Genomic DNA, 18,745 nt, shown 5'->3' with positions numbered 1-18,745 from the left:
TGCCCAAGGCTGGGGGACTCTGCCCTTTGCACCTGTATTTTTGTCTTTCTTATCCCAGACAGAACGGCTATTGGCAGTATGCACATGAGATTTGTCCCTGGCTGCAGTTGCTTTCCCACTAACTGTGAGTCACATCTGATTGTATGTACAGCAGCCACATGGGACTAGAAAGAGGATTATATCTTGATCGTGTGGGGAAGAAAAAATAATTTTCCTTCTACCCTTCTAAGTTCTTCTGTCTCATCTAATAATCAAAATTGACATGAGACAGATGAACAGGAAAAAACACAACCACATTTATTATGTATGTATATACGGAGGTTCTATAAGAATATGGGACCCAAGGGCAAATCAGGCTTATATGCCATTCTAGACTAAGGAGAAGGAAGCAGAGGTCTGGAACTTCACAGGGAAAGTAGAGAATTCACAGGTAGATGAAAAAGAGCAAACATTTAGTAAAAAAAAAAAAAAAAAAATTCTTGCCAGACCACCCAGAAACAACAGGACACAGAGGGAAGTCTAAAAAACTTTTCAGCTTCCTATCTGTCTGCCATACTTAATTCATATTATGCTAAGGTGAGAGTTCCCTTCCTTTAAGCAAGTTTTTTTCTGTCTGAATTCCTTTAGGCAGGTAAGGAGGAGGATCAAAGTTTCTCTCTGAGTATTTTGTTCCTTAAACTAACTGTCTTAAAATAATCAATATCCCAAAAAGGCATATTTTAAGGTGGCAAATTCTGCTTTCCCTCACTAGTCATCTATACCACATACTTCTACCCTTTATTTCAAAGCTCTTCAGATAGTCGAATATGGCTTCCTTGCCCTGCAGAGTCTTTACTTCTCCAGGCTCAATACCCCCAGATCTCTTAGTAAGACTGAAAAAAAAAAAAGAGATAAACAGAGCATCAGTGAGATGTGGAACAACTTCAAACGGCCTGATTTATGTGTAATTGCAGTTCCTGAAGTAGAAAGAGAAAACAGTAATAATAATAATAATCAAAATTTAATGAAAACTGTAAACTCACAAATCTAAGAAAGTCAATGAAACCCCAGTATGAGAAACATGAAGAAAAACAACTAAAGCATATCACAATAAGATTGCACAAAGCCAGTGATAAAAAGAAAATCTTAAAAGCATGTAGGGTAAAAAGGTCATTACGCGTAAAGGACCAAAGATAAAAATTATAGCAGACTTGTAGTGTAAAGAATGGAAGTCAGAAGATACTAGAACAACATACACAAAGTATTGAAACAGAATTCTACACCCAGCTAAAATGTCTTTTTTTCTTTAATGTGAAATAAAGACTTTTTCAGAGATATTAAAGCTGAAAGAATACATTACCAGCAGATCTTCACTCTAAGAAACAGCAAATAATATCCACATCCTAGTCCCTGGAACCTGTAAATATGTTGCCTTACATGGCAAAAGGGATCTTGCAGATGTGATTAGTGAGGATCTTGAGATGAGGAGGTTATCCAGATGGGCCCAATGTAATCACAGGGGTCCTTATGAGAGAGAGGCAGGAGGGTTAGAGTCACAGAAAGCCATGTGACAATGGAAGCAGAGATAATTAAGGGGATGTGAGGATGCTGTGGTCTTAGCTTTAAAGATGGAGGAAGGGACCATGAGCCAAGGCCTCTAGAAGCTAGAAAATGCAAAAAGATAGATTTTCCCCTAGAACCTCCAGATGGGATGAATCCTGATGACACCTTGACTTGAGCCCAGTCAGACTATGTTTAAACTTCTGACCTCTAGAGCCATAAGATAATACATTTGTGTTGTTTTAAGCCCTGGATTTGTGGTAATTTGTTATAGCAGCAATAGGAAAATAATACAGATGATCACCATATTAACACTAATCAAAACAAATAACAATCAAATTAAAATACTTTAATATCAGACAGATTTTAGAGTAAAGAATATTGCCAGGGATAGAGAAGCTCATTACATAATGATAAAGGAGTTAATTGTTCTAGAGGATATAAAAATTTCAAAAATGTGTGTATCTAATAACAGTTTCAAAAATGCATAGAACAAAAACTGATAGAACTTCAGTGGAAATTTTCCAAATCCACAATTATAATTGCAGATTTCAATGTCCATCCCTCCATAATTAATAGAAAAAGTAGACAGAAAATCAGCAAAGATATAAACAACTTGAACAATACTACCTATTAATTTGACCTAATTGATATTTCTAGAACACTTTACACAACAACAACAGAATATACATTCTTTACAAGTGCACACAGATCATATTGGGGAATAAAACAAATCTATATCAATTTGAGAGGACTCACATCATACAAAGTATTTCTCTGACCACGAAGGAATGAAATAGAAATCAATTCACAGCAAAATATCTGGAAAATCTCCAACTATTTGGAAACTAAGTAATACACATTTTTGACAGCTATAATTGATAAAATTATACACACACTTATATCTAAATTTATCAAATTATATGCTTTAGGTATGTGCAGTTTATTTTATGTCAACTGGTAAACCAGTTTTATCAATAAAACTGGGTAGGTTCGTTTTTACAATTTGAAGGGTTGTTCTATAAATCTCAACTCAATTTACCTGTTTTTGAAGTTTGGATTTGAAGGACCATCCAGCTATATTAAAAACCGAGCCCCACTTAAAACAAGAAGATATGTGCCTATTGTGTGCATGTATATGTGCGGAAACAGAGTTTGGTTCTGCAGAGAAACCAAGGAGGGAAGCTGGGATAGAGAGGGAGAGAATGGGCAGCAAGCTTTGTTGGAGCCACCAAAAGTGCTACCAACACAAAGAACTGTTACTTGCCCACCCTCTCCCCCGGCAATACACAGAGTACAAAGGAAGTGAAATCAATTTTCTTTACTCCTGGCCTGAAGCAGGAGAGCTTGTTCCAGCTAGCTTGCTAGTTACACCATTCTGGCCAGGCCACACGCTCAGCAAACTCTAATCCAAGTCTCTGTGTCCTGGCTAAGCCCTCAAGGGCATTGCCTGGGATCTTGTAGAGCAAAGATTTGCATTTTTTTATCTGAGGGACTCCAATGAGGGGATCAGTTCGGGTGTCTGGAACACACAGTAAAGTTTCGTTTGATCTATTAAGGAGATTGAGATGTTGTACTCATTTGCAACTGATTTGATTTTACTCCAAAAGTATTCCCCTCCAGCCCAGACTTGGCTCAGATCCTGGAAATCAGCAGAACCGTACATGGGTAAAAAGGAAAGAGGTCTGATGTGTACAGAGAAAAGAACTTAAGCTCTCTCTGCATAGGAATATTATAATTACTTTAGAAACCACACCTCCCTCCATTATGGTCATTGGAGGTGTTTCCTTCCACTGGGGTGGCGAATGGAGCTGCTTGAAGTGCTGCTGGGGCTCCCAGAAATGCCACCACAGTTGCTGTTGGCAATCCTTTATTGTGCAATGCCCTTTCTCAGGAAGATGAATACAAGCTGTACATACCAAGTGTCAATCAAACATTCAGCAACCACCTGTCTCATTAAGCAGAAACTAAAAGGACCCCAAGGAAAAAGAAATAAACTGAATCTGAAGTTCAGGGGAGACAGGAGCAAGGAAAGAAACTTCCTGCAATGGGAGGGCCACTTCCAGACAAAAAACCTGAAGGCCAGTATAGTATATGTCTCTCCCTTCAAAGGGTAAAAGACATTTTGCTTTTCTCCCACAACTCCCTCACTGCAGCCAGGCCAGTAATCTCTGCTTGTTGATTGAGAACATTGACCAGAGAACCGCTGCTAAGTGGCCAGTCCTTTTCGGCATCTCAGGAACACAGGGTCCAGCTCAAGTCAAAAGCATAAAATGATAAAGAAATAGGCTAAAGTAGCTGAGAGATTATTTTATGTGAAGCTTTCCAGGCTGCTTATTATATATTTTATATTTTTGTTCATTTTTATACTCCATAATAATTTGACACTGTTTATACATTTTACGCATCTTTATCCTTCATAACAACACGACATAAAATCACTTTACAGTTTTTAATTGCATAGGTTATATAGGAGATTTTTATCTCCCAGATCTTATCTAAGGTTCATAAGAGCTCTGGAATATCAGGTTGGTGAAAAAGTAATTGCAGTTTAAAAGGTTAAAAACAATTGCAGAAACTGCAGTTACTTTTGCACCAACCTTATGATAGTGGTAGCCATTTTTCCACTGTTACAGAGAGGTAATGTATCGTAGTGGGAAGTACACTGCTCTGGAGTCAGACTGCCTAGGTTGGTTGGTTGGTTGGTTTATTGCTCCCCCAAAAGAAATGATTCCAATAATCTATTTCTGTAGCGTCCTTTTTACCCCTGACCCCTCTCCCCTTTGTCAACTATCAGCTTGTTCTCTGCATCTACGGGTATGTTTCTGGTTTGCTTTTGTTTTTTCATTTGTTTTGTTTTCTGAGATTACACATATAAGTGAAATCATATGGTATTTGTGTTTCTCTGTCTGACTTGTTTAGTTTAGCATAATACCCTCTAGCTTCATCCATGTTGTTGCAAATAGTAAGATTTCATTCTTTTTTATGGCCAAGTAATATTTCATTGTATATATGAGTATGTACATTTCTTCTTTATCCATTCACCTATTGATGGACACCTAGGTTGCTTCCATATCTTGGCTATTGTAAATAATGTTGCAATGAAGATAGGGGTACATACGTATATCTTTTCTTTTTTCTTGTTCCCCCCTTTTCTGCCTCCCCTCATCTACTCCGATTCAAGCCATTGTTTCTCAGTCTAGTTGTGTAGGACACAGCTCCCTGGCCCATGCTGGTATTATGAGATTTGAGGCAGTCAGTTGCTGGTCATTGGTCAGCTGCTCACAGCAGCTCACTGCAACCAGCTGCTCACGATGGCTGCCGGCCATTCACACTAGCCACTCACTTATGGCAGCACATGGCAGCCCACGGCAGCACACAGCAGCCCAAGGCAGGCCACTCACGCTGGCCCCCAGCTGCTCATGGCATCAGTGGTAGCTCACGACAGCACTTGGTAGCTCACGGCAACACATAGCAGCCCACAGCAGCACAGAGCAGCCTGCCGGCCACTCATGGCAGCACACAGCAACCAGCAGAAGCTCACGCCAACCTCCAGATGCTCATGGCAGCCCAGCTCTAGGGAGAGCTGTTGTTCACAATCTTAGCTGTAGAGGGCGCATCTCACTGGCCCATGTGGGAATTGTACTGGCGACCTCGGCTTTAGGGGCACAGCACTCCAACCACCTGAGCCACTGGGCCAGCCCTTTATATGTTTTCAAATTATGTTTTTCTTGTTTTTCAAATAAACACACAGAAGTCATATTGCTGGGTCATATTGCAGCTCTATTTTTAACTTTTTGAGGAATCACCATACTGTTTTCCATACTGGCTGAACCAATTTACAATCTCACTAATGGTGTACAAGGGTACCTTTTTCTCCATATTCTCACCAGCACTTGTTATTTGTTAGTGTTTTAATGATAGCCATTCTGACATGTGTGAGGTGGTATCTCATTGTGGTTTTGACTTGCATTTCCCTGATGATTAGTGACGTTGAGCATCTTTTCATAGGTCTGTTGGCCATCTTTGGAGAAATGTATATTCAGGTCCTCTGTCCATTATTTAATTGTATTGTTTGGGGTGTTTTGGTGTTAAGTTGTATGAGTTCCTTACATATTTTAGAAATTAACCCCTTATTGAATATATCATTTATGAATATCTTCTCCCATTCAGTAGGTTGTCTTTTCATTTTGATAGTTTCCTTTGCTGTGCAAAAACTTTGTAGTTTGATGTAGTCCCATTCATTTTTGCTTTGTTGTCCTTACCCTAGGAGACATATCCAAAAAGATACCACTAGGACGAGTGTCAAAGAGTTTACTCCCTATGTTTTCATCTAATCTTACATTTAAGTCTTTAATCCATTTTGAGTTTATTTTTGTACATGGTATAAGAAAGTGGTCCAATTTTATTTTTTTGCATGTATTTGTCCAATTTTCCCAACACCGTTTATTGAAGAAACTGTCTTTACCTTATTGTATATCCTTGCCAACTTGGTTATAGATTAATTGACCTAATAAGCAAAGATTTATTTCTGGGCTCTCTATTCTATTCCATTGATCTATAGATCTGTTTTTCTGGCGGTACCATACTGTTTTGATTATTGTAGTTTTGTACTGTAGTTTAAAATCACAGAGCGTGATACCTCCCACTTTGTTCTTTCTCAAGATTTCTTTGGCTTTTGTGGTTCCATATAAATTTTAGAATTAGTTGTTCTAGTTCTGAGAAGAATGCCATTGGTATTTTAATAGGGATTGCACTGAACGTGTATATTGCTTTAGGTATTAAGGACATTTTAACAATATTAATCCTTCCAATTCATAAGCATGGTATAACCTTCCAAAGACCATTTTAAATTCTCTTTGTCAACCTGTTTCATTGGTACAACATCTCATTTATGAGCCACAGACAGAAAGACTTTCCATAGGTAAAGGTCTCCTATGCTGAACAGCACAGCACTTGTTTCTCTTAGAATGAAAGATGCATCTGTGGAAAGAATGGTGCACCGGGGTGCACCTAGATCTGCCTTATAGGGTAGGAAAGTTATTTTCCTTCTGCCCTTTTGAGTTCTTCGTTGAGAACCCTTTAATAACAGACAGATCAACAAGAAAAAAAATCAAACAGAAGTTCAATACATATATCTTATGTACCCAGGGAAAATGAGTAAATCAAAGAGGTGGCTTTAGAATTCAGAATTAAATACCATATTTATAGGGAAAGGGGAGGAGAAATGTAGGCCTCTTAGGGAAGAATTAATGAATTCGGGGAAAGATAAATGGGTCCTTAGAAGAAGAGATGAGAGGTATGATAGTTTGTGACAAAGTCTGTCGGGTGTGGTGTGGACTTCTAGTCTCCTCTCCTGTAACAAGAGTCAATCTTCCCTGGTTGATGAAACTCCCAAGGAGAGGATTTATGACAATCGAGTTCCTTTTGGAGGATCTGGCAGATAAGGGGATATCAGAGAAAGCCTCTTCCTGCATTTACTGTTTTTCAAATGCCTACAGCCCAAAATAATCAATATACCAGAGCAGCAAATTTTGGGGTGGCACGTCCTAAACTCTTACAGTCACACACTGGCATATTCTGCTGCCCGTCAGCCTCAAATTCGTTGTAAAACCTCACACAAGTCTCTTTACTTCCCTGGGACTTTCTTTCTCCATCTGCAAAATGAGAAGTTTGCACTCTGGTATTCAATCTGTAAGGTTCTATAATCAAAATATAATAATAAAAAAACCCACTTCTGGTTTCTCTCTGGAACTCTGAGCTCTTAGAAAAGCAGTCAGAATTCATCAGAAAATAAAAGTACACTAAGGAGAGCCATTCTACTCTGATTTGTTTTTGCTGCATTTTACCTTTTGTGTAATCCATTTGGCACATACTGACAAATGAAACAATCGATCTGAGTGACAAGGAGCCAAAATTGTAAGGGCACAAATGATTTAATAAGAAAGACCTTTCTTGGCCCTGTGCCCAAAAAAACTCCTGTGTACAGCGATCAGGCTGCTTTTGAGTTTTCAGACTCTTATTAGAAAGAAACAGATTCCTATTTTGAATGTCTCATGCAGTACTCAGTACTTGGCCCTACTCAGATTATATAAAGTTTATTATTATTGTTTCCATTCATTTGGTCTTAAGTCCTTGTAATAACATAAGCCAAGAATCATATAAGAAAACATCACTTATCCAGCAGCATGGAGGTTAACGTTTTCAGTTACACACTACAGAACCAGCTCGAGCCAGTATGAGATGTAGAGGAATGTCTTTCTTTAAGGATGTCACTGTGGCAGGGATTTTTCACCTGTGACCTTGTGGTCAGGGACATTATCCAAATTATACCACCAGACTTCTACTGATGCTACCTGAATAAACCATGTCAGCGGAAGATCAGTTAACCTTTTCTTTTTTTTCTAATTTTATTGAGATATAATTAACACATAACATTATCTAAGTTTAAGGTGTACAACATTATGAATTGATATATGTATATACAGTGAAATGATTATCACAATAAGCTTAGTTAACATCCATCACCTCACAAAAGTCGGCTTCACTCTTTCGCTTTTAAGAACCTTTGTGATTACATTGGGTTCATCCAGATAATCTAGGATAACCTCCCTATCTTAATTCCATCAGCAATTTTAATCTCTCTCTGCCACCTAAGGTAACATATTTACAGGTTTTAAATATTTGGACAGGGATATCTTGGGGGACCCGTACTTTGTATACCACATGTCCTCAGGCTCCCAAAACACCTGATAGAAAGCAGTTAACTGGCCTCATTACTGCCCCAGTCTCTCTTAATTCTCTTCAGATCACTTATTTTAAGAGATAATTCCACCCAGTTTTTGGTCTGCCTCCCCTTAAGAGGTAAACTCCAGGAGGGCAGGGGCCTTCCTCGGCTCATCACTGCTATACCAGAATGCTTAGCTTAGCAGGTAATACAGACTCCCCAAATATGGAATGAATGAATGGAAGAATTAGAAATATGAGGCTTACCTATAGTAATAATAAAATAACAATAATATCCAGCAAATAAACATATACACCCTCTTATGTAAAATTCACAACTATTGTACTGCTTAAGTTTTAGATTCAGAGCTAGGTGAGAAACCACACTCCTTGACTCTCAAGTTGTGTAACTTTTGGCACGTTATTAAATCCTAAGCCGCAATTTCCTCATCAACAAAATGAATGCAATAATAGTACTTACCTCAGAATTTTTATGAGGGTTAAATGAAATGTTCAAAGTGCTTGACACATGGCCTTATATCGCTAGCTATGGCTTTATCATTCCCTTTCTGTAGATAAGGAAACTCAAGCCCAACTATTAAATGGGAATCTCATCCTGATCTGTTTGACAACAAAATCCAAAGTCATTTTAGCTACTGTTTACCCACACTGCCCTCCTGAAATAACGGTCCGGAGTTTGGCCCAAGAAAGTGGGCAGACTTTGTCTCCATGCCTGTAGGGATGAGTCAACAGAATTCTAAAACAGTGCCATAGGTTTGGGACAGTTTGTGGAAAATATCAAATGCACAGGGAGCTCACATGAGATATAAGGTCAGCAAAAGTAAGCTGTAACAATCCCAAGAAAATACTAGAAGACAAATTTGAGACAAGTATAGAGAGAGTCCTGGAGACATCAATGTGCAAGAGGAAAAAGTCCTTAATAGGAAAACTACGACTATCATTGAGTGGAGAGGAACCTGAGAAGGGCACAAACGCAATCCTGATTGTTCTGGTCCCTCTATGGTACCATCTGGGACATATGGCCTTGGAAATCGCACTGCTCCCTTCAGAGGGAACTTTCTCTCAGGATATGTGATTCAGCCTGGTGTCTCAGTGTTTGCCTCATCCTGAGGATCAGGGCCTCCCAGGCCCCCATTTCGGTACTAGAATCCTGACCATAATTGATGACAAGCCTAATAACATAATTATTCCTCTACTAATCATTTAACTGCTTGCATCATGCACAAGTGCTATGTTAACGCAGACATAAGATCTCAACACAGACTATTTTGTGACTTATTAGTGAAGTATCTCCTATTGCTTCATCCTATTCTGAAATGTATTATTTCTCAGAAAAATCTCTGACAATATAGTCAGTCACACAGCAGTGGGACCTCTTCTTTGAGAAAAATCAATAAAAATAAATAGAGCCGGCCCAGTGGCTCAAGCAGTTAGAGCTCCATGCTCCTAACTCCGAAGGCTGCCAGTTCGATTCCCACATGGGGCAGTGGGCTCTCAACCACAAGGTTGCTGGTTCCACTCCTCAAGTCCCTCAGGGGATGGTGGGCTCCACCCCCTGCAACTAAGATTGAACAGGGCACCTTGAGCTGAGCTGTCTCCCAGATGGCTCAGTTGGTTGGAGCGTGTCCTCTCAACCACAAGGTTGCCAGTTCAATTCCTTGACTCCCGCAAGGGATGGTGGGCAATGCCCCCTGCAACTAGCAACGGCAACTGGACCTGGAGCTGAGCTGCGCCCTCCACAACTAAGACTGAAAGGACAACAACTTGACTTGGAAAAAAAGTCCTGGAAGTACACAGTGTTCCCCAATAAAGTCCCGTTCCCCTTCCCCGCCCCCCAAAATATAATAATATAATAAAATAAAATAAATGATAGAAATAGATGAAGCATATGTGGCAAAACAGTAACAAGTATTGAATCTGGGTAGTAGGTGTGTATATGGGTGCTAATTGAAATATTTTTTCTATTCTCCTGTTTCAAATTTTTCATAATAAAGTTATTTCAAGGATATTAAATATTTTACAGAATTTCCAAAAGAATTAGAAATTGAGGCAGAAAAAGAGACAATGCTAATTGTCCTATTCCTATATCTTCACACCTTTAAATAATTTCCTTAAGATAAGTTGCTAACAGTGAATTTCAGTGTCAATGAGTATGTATTAATTTACGGCTTTTGTAATATATCATTAAATTAACTTCCAGAAAGATTTTAATATTTACACTCCTATAAACTGTGTGCGAGAGTGCATATTGCTTCCTATCCTCATCATCATGGAGTATTTACTATTTTAAAAAACTTTAATTAGCAAAAACCCATCATGTATTTCATCTCTTCGATTTATAATATTCATAATTTAAATGTCATTTACAGTATCTTATTTATTTCTTGTTCATGTCCTTTGTCCATTTTTGTTATGGTAGCCTCATTTTTTAGTTGAGTTTAAAAATCTTTCTATATAAGGAAAATAACTCTATGTCTGTCACTGTATCACATATATTTCCCATTTCCCCCTACTTTATCATTTACCTTTTAAATAATAGAGATTTCAAAAATTTCCTTTATAATTTGTGCTTTGGGGGCTTTTCACCTCTAGATTAAATATTTACTTATATTTTTTATTTAATTGCTGTTCTCTTTTACACTTAATACTATAATCCTGCAGGAAAATATTTTATAAGATATGCACTAGTAGTCCTTTTTTTCAAATGATTACCTAATCTCTCTTATCATTTATTAAGTTCAAATATACATACTGGGGTCCATTTCTATTATGTTTCTATTTACCTGTGTGTCTATTTCTGGTTCCAATCAATTTTATTCATTATAGTATCATAATATATCTTAATCTCTGACACAACAGTCGTCTTTTTCCCTTTCTTTTCAACATTTTCTTCAATTTTCACCTAGTTATTTGTTCCATGTGAAATTTAGAAACATTTTGTAAAATTCAAAAGGAAAGTCTATTGGCATTTTAATTGAAAATGTTACAGGTATTTGGGGAGAATTTGCATTTTTACTACATTATTCCTTCTATCCACAAACATGACCTGTTTCCGTATTTAAGCAAGTCTTCTTCTAATTCTCTCAGAAAAGTTTTTAATTTTCTTCCTTATAGGACTTACACATCTTCAGTTTATTCCTAAGTATTTTGTATTTGGGTTTTCTTTTTAATTGTATGATTTATTATTTTTATTCCATTTTACTTTCTAACAGAAGTTTTATTTTTACATTTTACTATCTAGTCAATCTTCAAAAATTGGCTATGGAGTGAGATAAAGAGCTAACTCTTTTCTTCCCAAAAATGACAAGCAGTTTTTTAAGCAGTAGCCTCCATGGAATATTTAGCCACAAAAAAGTCAATACACACAGTACACACATACTGTGGCTATAATTACATAAACTATACATTCCTGTTGACAAAGATTAAAAAAGAATATTAACAACTATTTTCATTAAAAGTGAATTTTTTCTGTTTAAAATTTATGTTGGTTTTCTTTATAATCTTTTCACAATCAATATAAACCAAATGTGAAAGAGTTCATCACTGTCATTCTTTTCACCTCTTCCTTTAAGTCCTTTTCTAATAGTAATTTGAATGGAAGAGTTTTTTGATATTTCATATGAATAGTGCCTGGCATATATTTTCCTTTAGGTGTTAACTGAGTGGCACCTCTCAAGCTAGACAAGCTGGTGCCTGCTTAGAATAAGCACAGACAAAAAGAAACCCATGTGTGCCCTCAAATATTAAATTCTGGAATATGGACACTTTTTTATGGCCTGAGTCATGCAATGTTTTTCTCCTTACCTAGAAATCTAAAGCAATATTGTTCAAGGTGCATGAACATAAAAAGGTTTTTGGAAGAACCACAGCTTCTGTTGGCAAATACCTGCCACTCCATAGCCGAAATAGAACTTGCTGAGCCTCTTCCAAGTTGTGTGTCTCTATTCCTTCATTTGTTGTATCAGAATAAGAACGGCACTTCTCAGAATCTCTGTACTCTCAGCATTGCTTCTTATCATTGCTTTCTTCTCTGGACTTTTCCTTTTTTTTTTTAATTGAAGAAAATTTCCGGTAGAGATGTGCATAGACCATGAGTTAGAATTAGGAGAAGATTGTCCTTCTCAAAAGGATGGACAAGCTGTGGCCATTGAAGAACTTTTTGTCTTATGTTTTGTGAAGTTAAACACAGAAAAGGATATGACAATTTTTACCCATGTGCAAGAAAAGTGGCAGATTTTCTAAAGGATTCAAAGAAATAATATCTACAAGCCAAAACGTGTTAATACCTCAGTGACCCAGATCATTTGGAAATAAACTATTAATAATTAAACTTCCCAGATAACTGAAAATTCTCACTGCCAGACCAATTATTACAGTTTAGTATAATACAGGGATGACCTCAGTGCTTGTAAAGTTTGTAGGGTGATTTGCCCCTGCATTCAATAGCCTCACACTACCACACTTTGCTAAAAGTAGGCCTGCCTTTTGTCAGACTGTAGGTTGTTCTCTTTCTCCTATCAGCCTCTCTCTAGCAGCACCCCAGCTCCCTATTTTAATTTACTGTTACTCTCCTATAGCACAGAAACCAGATAACCACACTTGTTGAATTGTGCCCCAAATAGAAGCATAGGGAAATTGTGGGACATATTCCTTAGTGGTCTCCCTGCTATGGCTTTGGAAGTCAAATGCCTCTTTAAATCTTTTTTCCTTGGTTGCATAGGAAAAACACATCATTCATTCATTCATTCATTCATTTGACAAATAATTATCATGTGCCTCCATGCTCCATTTACTATTCTAGATACTGGACATACAGTAGTGAATAAAGGAGACACTCAGTCCTTGCATGAGTAGTTTAAAATCTAGTCATACAAAGGGACGCTGTGAAGAAAGCTTCAAAAAATACCATGAGAGCGTGAAATGGGAATTAATCTAGTACATATGAGTGGGTAACTCAGAATTGAAATTTCAAAACCAACAAAAAAATTCCTGCACTCCAAAAGGACAACTCTGAAGCCAGGAAACCATAACAGTCCTATCAGAGGCCTGAGGCAGAGGCTCTGCAGGGAGCGAATTGTTTCTGGCAGCAGCGTACAACTTGTCTTTAGGCAGGTCCAATCCCATACACACAGCCTCACTCTCTGGGGCCGTAACAAGAGACCTGCCCCCAATCCCTTCGCACCCTTCCTATCCATCCCCTCAGCTGCTATTCAAGCTGAATCTGCACAAGCCTTCTTGCTCCTGGAGAAGAATGTGAATAATTGAGGGGTTTGAATTTGCACCCACAGCGGGCTGCACTAGGCAGGAGAAAGGTGCCATGACACGTGGCTTCTCCTCCAAGGAGTGGTGGGTGTTGGCCAGGGACCTTGCTTTCAAGAACAAATAAAATGGGGGAACACAGAGCCTTCTCTGAAGAGTTTCAAATTTGAAGAGACAGCAAAGAAAGAGAAGCGTGAACGTTTCCATGAGCTGAGTATCATGGTCGCTGGTAGAAACATCAAGTTCACAATTTAATTTAGGAAAATCTAAACCAGTATTTCTATTCTTCTCTCCTTACAGTTCTGAGTTTTGTGCCAGCAGAGTGAAAAGCCTTACTCTCCCCACCCCTGCACCTCCCCAAACCTCCCACTTTGCGTTTGTTTGTGAAAAGAACATAAGCAGTTGCCTGTCTCTAACGACTCTTGACAATAAGCAGGGCAATGGTCTAAATTATTTAAAAATGAAAAAAAAAATCTGGAAAAACACTTAACAGGCTAACTGGTAGTTTCTGACGTGTTCCAAACTGAGAGGCATTAAAAAGAAAACCTCCCTGCTTCCCATTCAAGCAGGAACTCAAGATATCAAGTCTCAGCCAAGGCCCCTGGAGCAGTAAGATGAGGTCACGGCTGACCACATGAGTGGATCTTATCCAAGAAAACTCTTTGAAGGTATCCTTTCTGGTGACTGAACAGATTGTCCCCTGAGGTGGAAGAAAACACAGATAAAAAACACTCGGGAAAAGCCACTACACATGGCCCAGGGATGATAACATGCCTGCTGATTTCAGCTACTGACTGCAGGCTTCAAGTCACTTTTCTTTAACTCATTCCTATACTTACTCTAAACTCCAGAACCTTCGCATTGAGAAGAAAAGGCTGACCGGTGTCAAATGAGTTTGCTTATCATGAACATTATATAAGAGTTTCCTTTCACTTCTTAAGAACTCAGGAGTTGGGGGGGGAAAGAAAAAAATGTATATATACATATTAATATATATGTGCCAAAAAAGTGTATACAAGTGAACACTTTGGTCAACGTTGCTCAAGCAGTAGTTTGCCGTAATCAGAAGTGTCTGGACGCTGATGGTAACGACTTCGAGCACCTCTTGTAATTGCGGGAGTCAAACGTGATTTGTATTTATCTTTTGTTATCAGTATATATTGAGTATTACAATTTTAATACAGTTTTCCTTTCTTAAAGTGTGTATACATTTGCTGACGCCCTCTCTCTATATATATGTATATATATACATATATATATACATATATATATGTGTGTGTGTGTATATACACACACACATATATATATATATATATATAAAATCAGAGACTCCCAGGTCTCCATCCATTAGAAAAACCTTCCTAAAATGTCACTTTCACTACCCAGTGCTCAGGAGCCCGCAGTGTCCCCCGACATCGGATATAAATGCATTATAAATGGTCTCACTAACATGAGCCTTGTCCTGGACGTAAACATTCTGCCCACTGGAAGCCAGTGTCATGCTCTCTCACCAGTGTGTCTTCTTAACATCAACATCTGCTCCTGCATCCTCCATCCAAGCCCATCCAAGTCCTCGCGTAGTCTAAGTCCTAAAATATCTCTTGCATCTACCTTCTCTGATGCAAATTCACGTTCAAGTCCTCATGAATTCTCACCTGTTCTGCTTCAATTGTGACCCATTAGATCTTCTGTCTACAATTCATCCTCTATGCTACCCAAGAGAGCTTCCAAAGATATAAACCGTAACATACCACTCAAAAATATTCTATGGCTCCCCGTAATTCAGATTAAAGACTGAATTTCTTAACATGTCATTCAAATTCTTTCATGATTTAGCCCTTTTTCATCTTTCAAGTTACATTTCTGTGTATATTCTAATATAAAAAAACTTCTTGGACCTTCTCAAGGTGAGCTTTTCCCATACGAGGTCTGAAAATTAAGTTCGTGAACTTGTTGCGACTGTTTGCTGCAACGATGCTGTAACTTTTTTTGTGATCAGAGGGATTATTCATTATGAATTTGTACCAACTGGACAAACAGTTAATCAAGTGTACTATTTGGAAGTGCTGAAAAGGCTGCATGAAAAAGTTAGATGACCTGAACTTTTTGCCAATAATTCATGGCTCTTGCATCACGACAATGCACCAGCTCACACGGTACTATCTATGAGGGAGTTTTGAGCCTGTCAACAAATAACTGTATTGGAACATCCTCCCTACTCATCTGATCTGGCACCCAGTGACTTTTCTTTACCCAAAGATAAAGGAAATATTGAAAGGAAGACCTTTTGACGACATTCAGGACATCAAGGGAATATGACAACAGCTCTGATGGCCATTCCAGAAAAAGAGTTCCAAAGTTGCTTTGAAGGGTGGACTAGGTATTGGCATTGGTGCATAGCTTCCCAAGGGGAGTATTTCAAAGGTGACCATAGTGATATTCAGCAATGAGGTAGGTAGCACTTTTTCTAGGATGATTTCATGAACCTAATTGTCCAACCTCGTATATCCCATAACAATTTGTCTCAAACGTTGTCATCCCTAATTAAGTATCTTTCCTGCCAGACTGTACATGCTTTGCTTGTCACCTAAAATTTTTACATGAAGATATTAACCAGAATTCTTCCATTGCCTTCTCACCCAACCAAACAGTCCATGAGTGAAGTGATAGGAAATAGAAGAGAACAAAGATGATAGGAATAGAGGAACAAAGAAGATGTTAGTCCTGACACTGGAGGAAGTATAGGGCCTTGTAATCTCAGTTGGTGGGTGAAGAAAGAAAAACACTGCAACCAGCATGAGCTTGACCACATGACTCCGGCAAGGATCGAGGAATTGAACCCTCGCTACGAGTCATCTTAAAACAATACAATCCCTACGATAGGGATAGCGAGTCTCTCTATCAGGACCTTTGGAGAAAAGCAACTGACTAGACAAGCTTTGGCCTGATGGATATGGACTAATCCCAAAGAACGAATGTTTCCTTGTGAATTATGTCTTGACCACACGCCAACAGGTGATTGCATTCAAAGAAATACAGAGGTTTTTTTTTAAGAGTTCTTGAAATGTTCTCATCACTAAAATCTCCAAGGACAGATAAACATTTCAAAAACAACACACTGGCCCAAACAGAGTAAAAACAGATCACAGAAAACAATAACTCCTAGTAAATTTAACCAATTAAATCTAGTTCTCTGTGTTCTTCTCCCCACACAAAATCCTCATCATTGGTCTCAACATCTAACCAAGCCCAAATTTTCACCATCAAGAATAGGACATTCTAAAATTCTACCTTTTTCAGGAAGATGACTTATACAAATGAAATGAGGTTTTTATCCAGTTAGTAAATGTATTCTCAACCAAACTCTCTACCCTAAAAGCACCATTACTTACAGAAAACATAGCGTAGACCATAGATCTAGCGTTTTCATGGACTCTGCTGCCTACAGTTTTAGCTACACCTGCAAGCTTTCTTGTGTGATTGATATGTCCCTCTTTACCACCATGGGGTATAAAATAAGGCTGTCGTTTTATTAATATTCAAATTAAATAACTATGTACCCTACTCTTCTTGTGAAAAAGTATAAATTGCCTCCCTCTTTGGGGTGTCTCACCTCCCATTTCAAGAGAAGAAAATCAACAACTCTTAGCTCAAGGGGTCAGTCCTGGTTACTATCCTCGTGATGGAAGTAAACTAGAAACTATAAGGAATCCATCTACGGAGAGGTGCCAGGATTTGCAGCAGCTAATGCTGATGAAGTATCTGTGGCAAGTGGCTGCTTGGATAGCAAGATACAATTGCTGCAGGAAGAGTGGTGACTCATGACATCTGTGCTGGCTACTGATCTACTGGAAAAAGGGAGCTGGATAGCAATCTACAGCTATGCCATTGGTCTGGCAGGCGTTTCTCAAGGTAGAGTGCGGAAAAATAGAAAGATGTGTTAAGGTTGGCAATAGTCACTACCCAACAAGGACACACGTACTTACTAGTCACCTGGCTTATTGTAAGTGATCATACACAGCTGTTTTTTGGAGTTTTGCCACAGTGCTATGAAGGCTACATCAGGAGGAATGTGCAGCATTATCCAGGTGCCATGCTCTAAGCCAGCCCTTTTCCTCGTTTTGGTTCCCTTTCCCTCACGGTGAATGTACCTACCCACCAGTTGCTCCTCGTCCAATCAGAGAATTGGTCTGTTAACATTAATCTGTAAAATAGAGGGCACTGAGTCTCCATGCTAATTCTCCCAGAAGCCTCCTCGGATCTTTGCAAATAGCTCACTAGTGCAACTCAGACATACATCCTAACTTAGGAGTGTGTCTCAGTCAGAGTCCTGACAGCAAAGAGATGGCACACATGTCGTTTGAGGATAGTCAGTAAAGGACTATTTAAAGTTGTGTCGGCAACAAAATGCAATACCATAATAGTGACAAGGCCTGAAGGGCAAGGGGACAGAGCAGACACCAGAACCTAATGAGAGTGACCCTATGTGGGGACAGAGCCAGGAGTGCAGTTTCCAGGCTCTCGGCCTCACATGGGAAGGTGCTGGCTCAGGTAGTAAACGGCCATCAACTGTGACTGGATGGCCATCAGCTGTAACCAGTGAGCCATTGGCCACTAATATAACTGTTGTGGCTATGCTAACAGAAAATGGGGGCTAGCAAGAGCAGATTGCAGAGAGACAGATGCCAGCAGTGAGAATATAGTGGTGTGTCTCCTGTGTCTATGGCTCCATGGGTGTTCCTTCTTGGCCTCACCATGTCCTGTGTTCTGGTGTGGGGAGCGAGACCAGAGACCCCGCATGACACCCCACGTTACACCCTAATATGAGGACTACCCAACAAGAACTGTGGCCTTTAGTAGAGGGACAAGGACACAAGCAATCCTCCGTTAAGAAAAAGCTGCAAAAATAAACAGGTCAACCTCACTCTTCTCCTGCCTTTCCATTTCCTGCTGGTTGTATCCATTGGCCAAATGCAACAGGAAGCCAGAAGGCAAGAGATCAAAATCCATGCACATCAGCCTCCTGAGGACAAAGCAGGGCTAAAAAGGTGAAGAATAAAAGTGGAGGTGGGAGGGGAAGAGACTCAGCCCAGAGAGCTTGGGGAGAGTGTCACATATATATCAGTGCTCTTCACAGTTCGTTTCGTCAACTGGTGCCAGTCTGTAAAATGTTGTGGCTGAACTGCCATGAGATAAGCAC

Source organism: Rhinolophus hipposideros (assembly GCF_964194185.1).
Source record: "Rhinolophus hipposideros genome assembly, chromosome: 7".
NCBI classification, from domain to species: Eukaryota; Metazoa; Chordata; class Mammalia; order Chiroptera; family Rhinolophidae; genus Rhinolophus; species Rhinolophus hipposideros.
The sequence above is the reverse complement of the archived record's forward strand: the minus strand, read 5'-3'. Positions refer to the sequence as shown.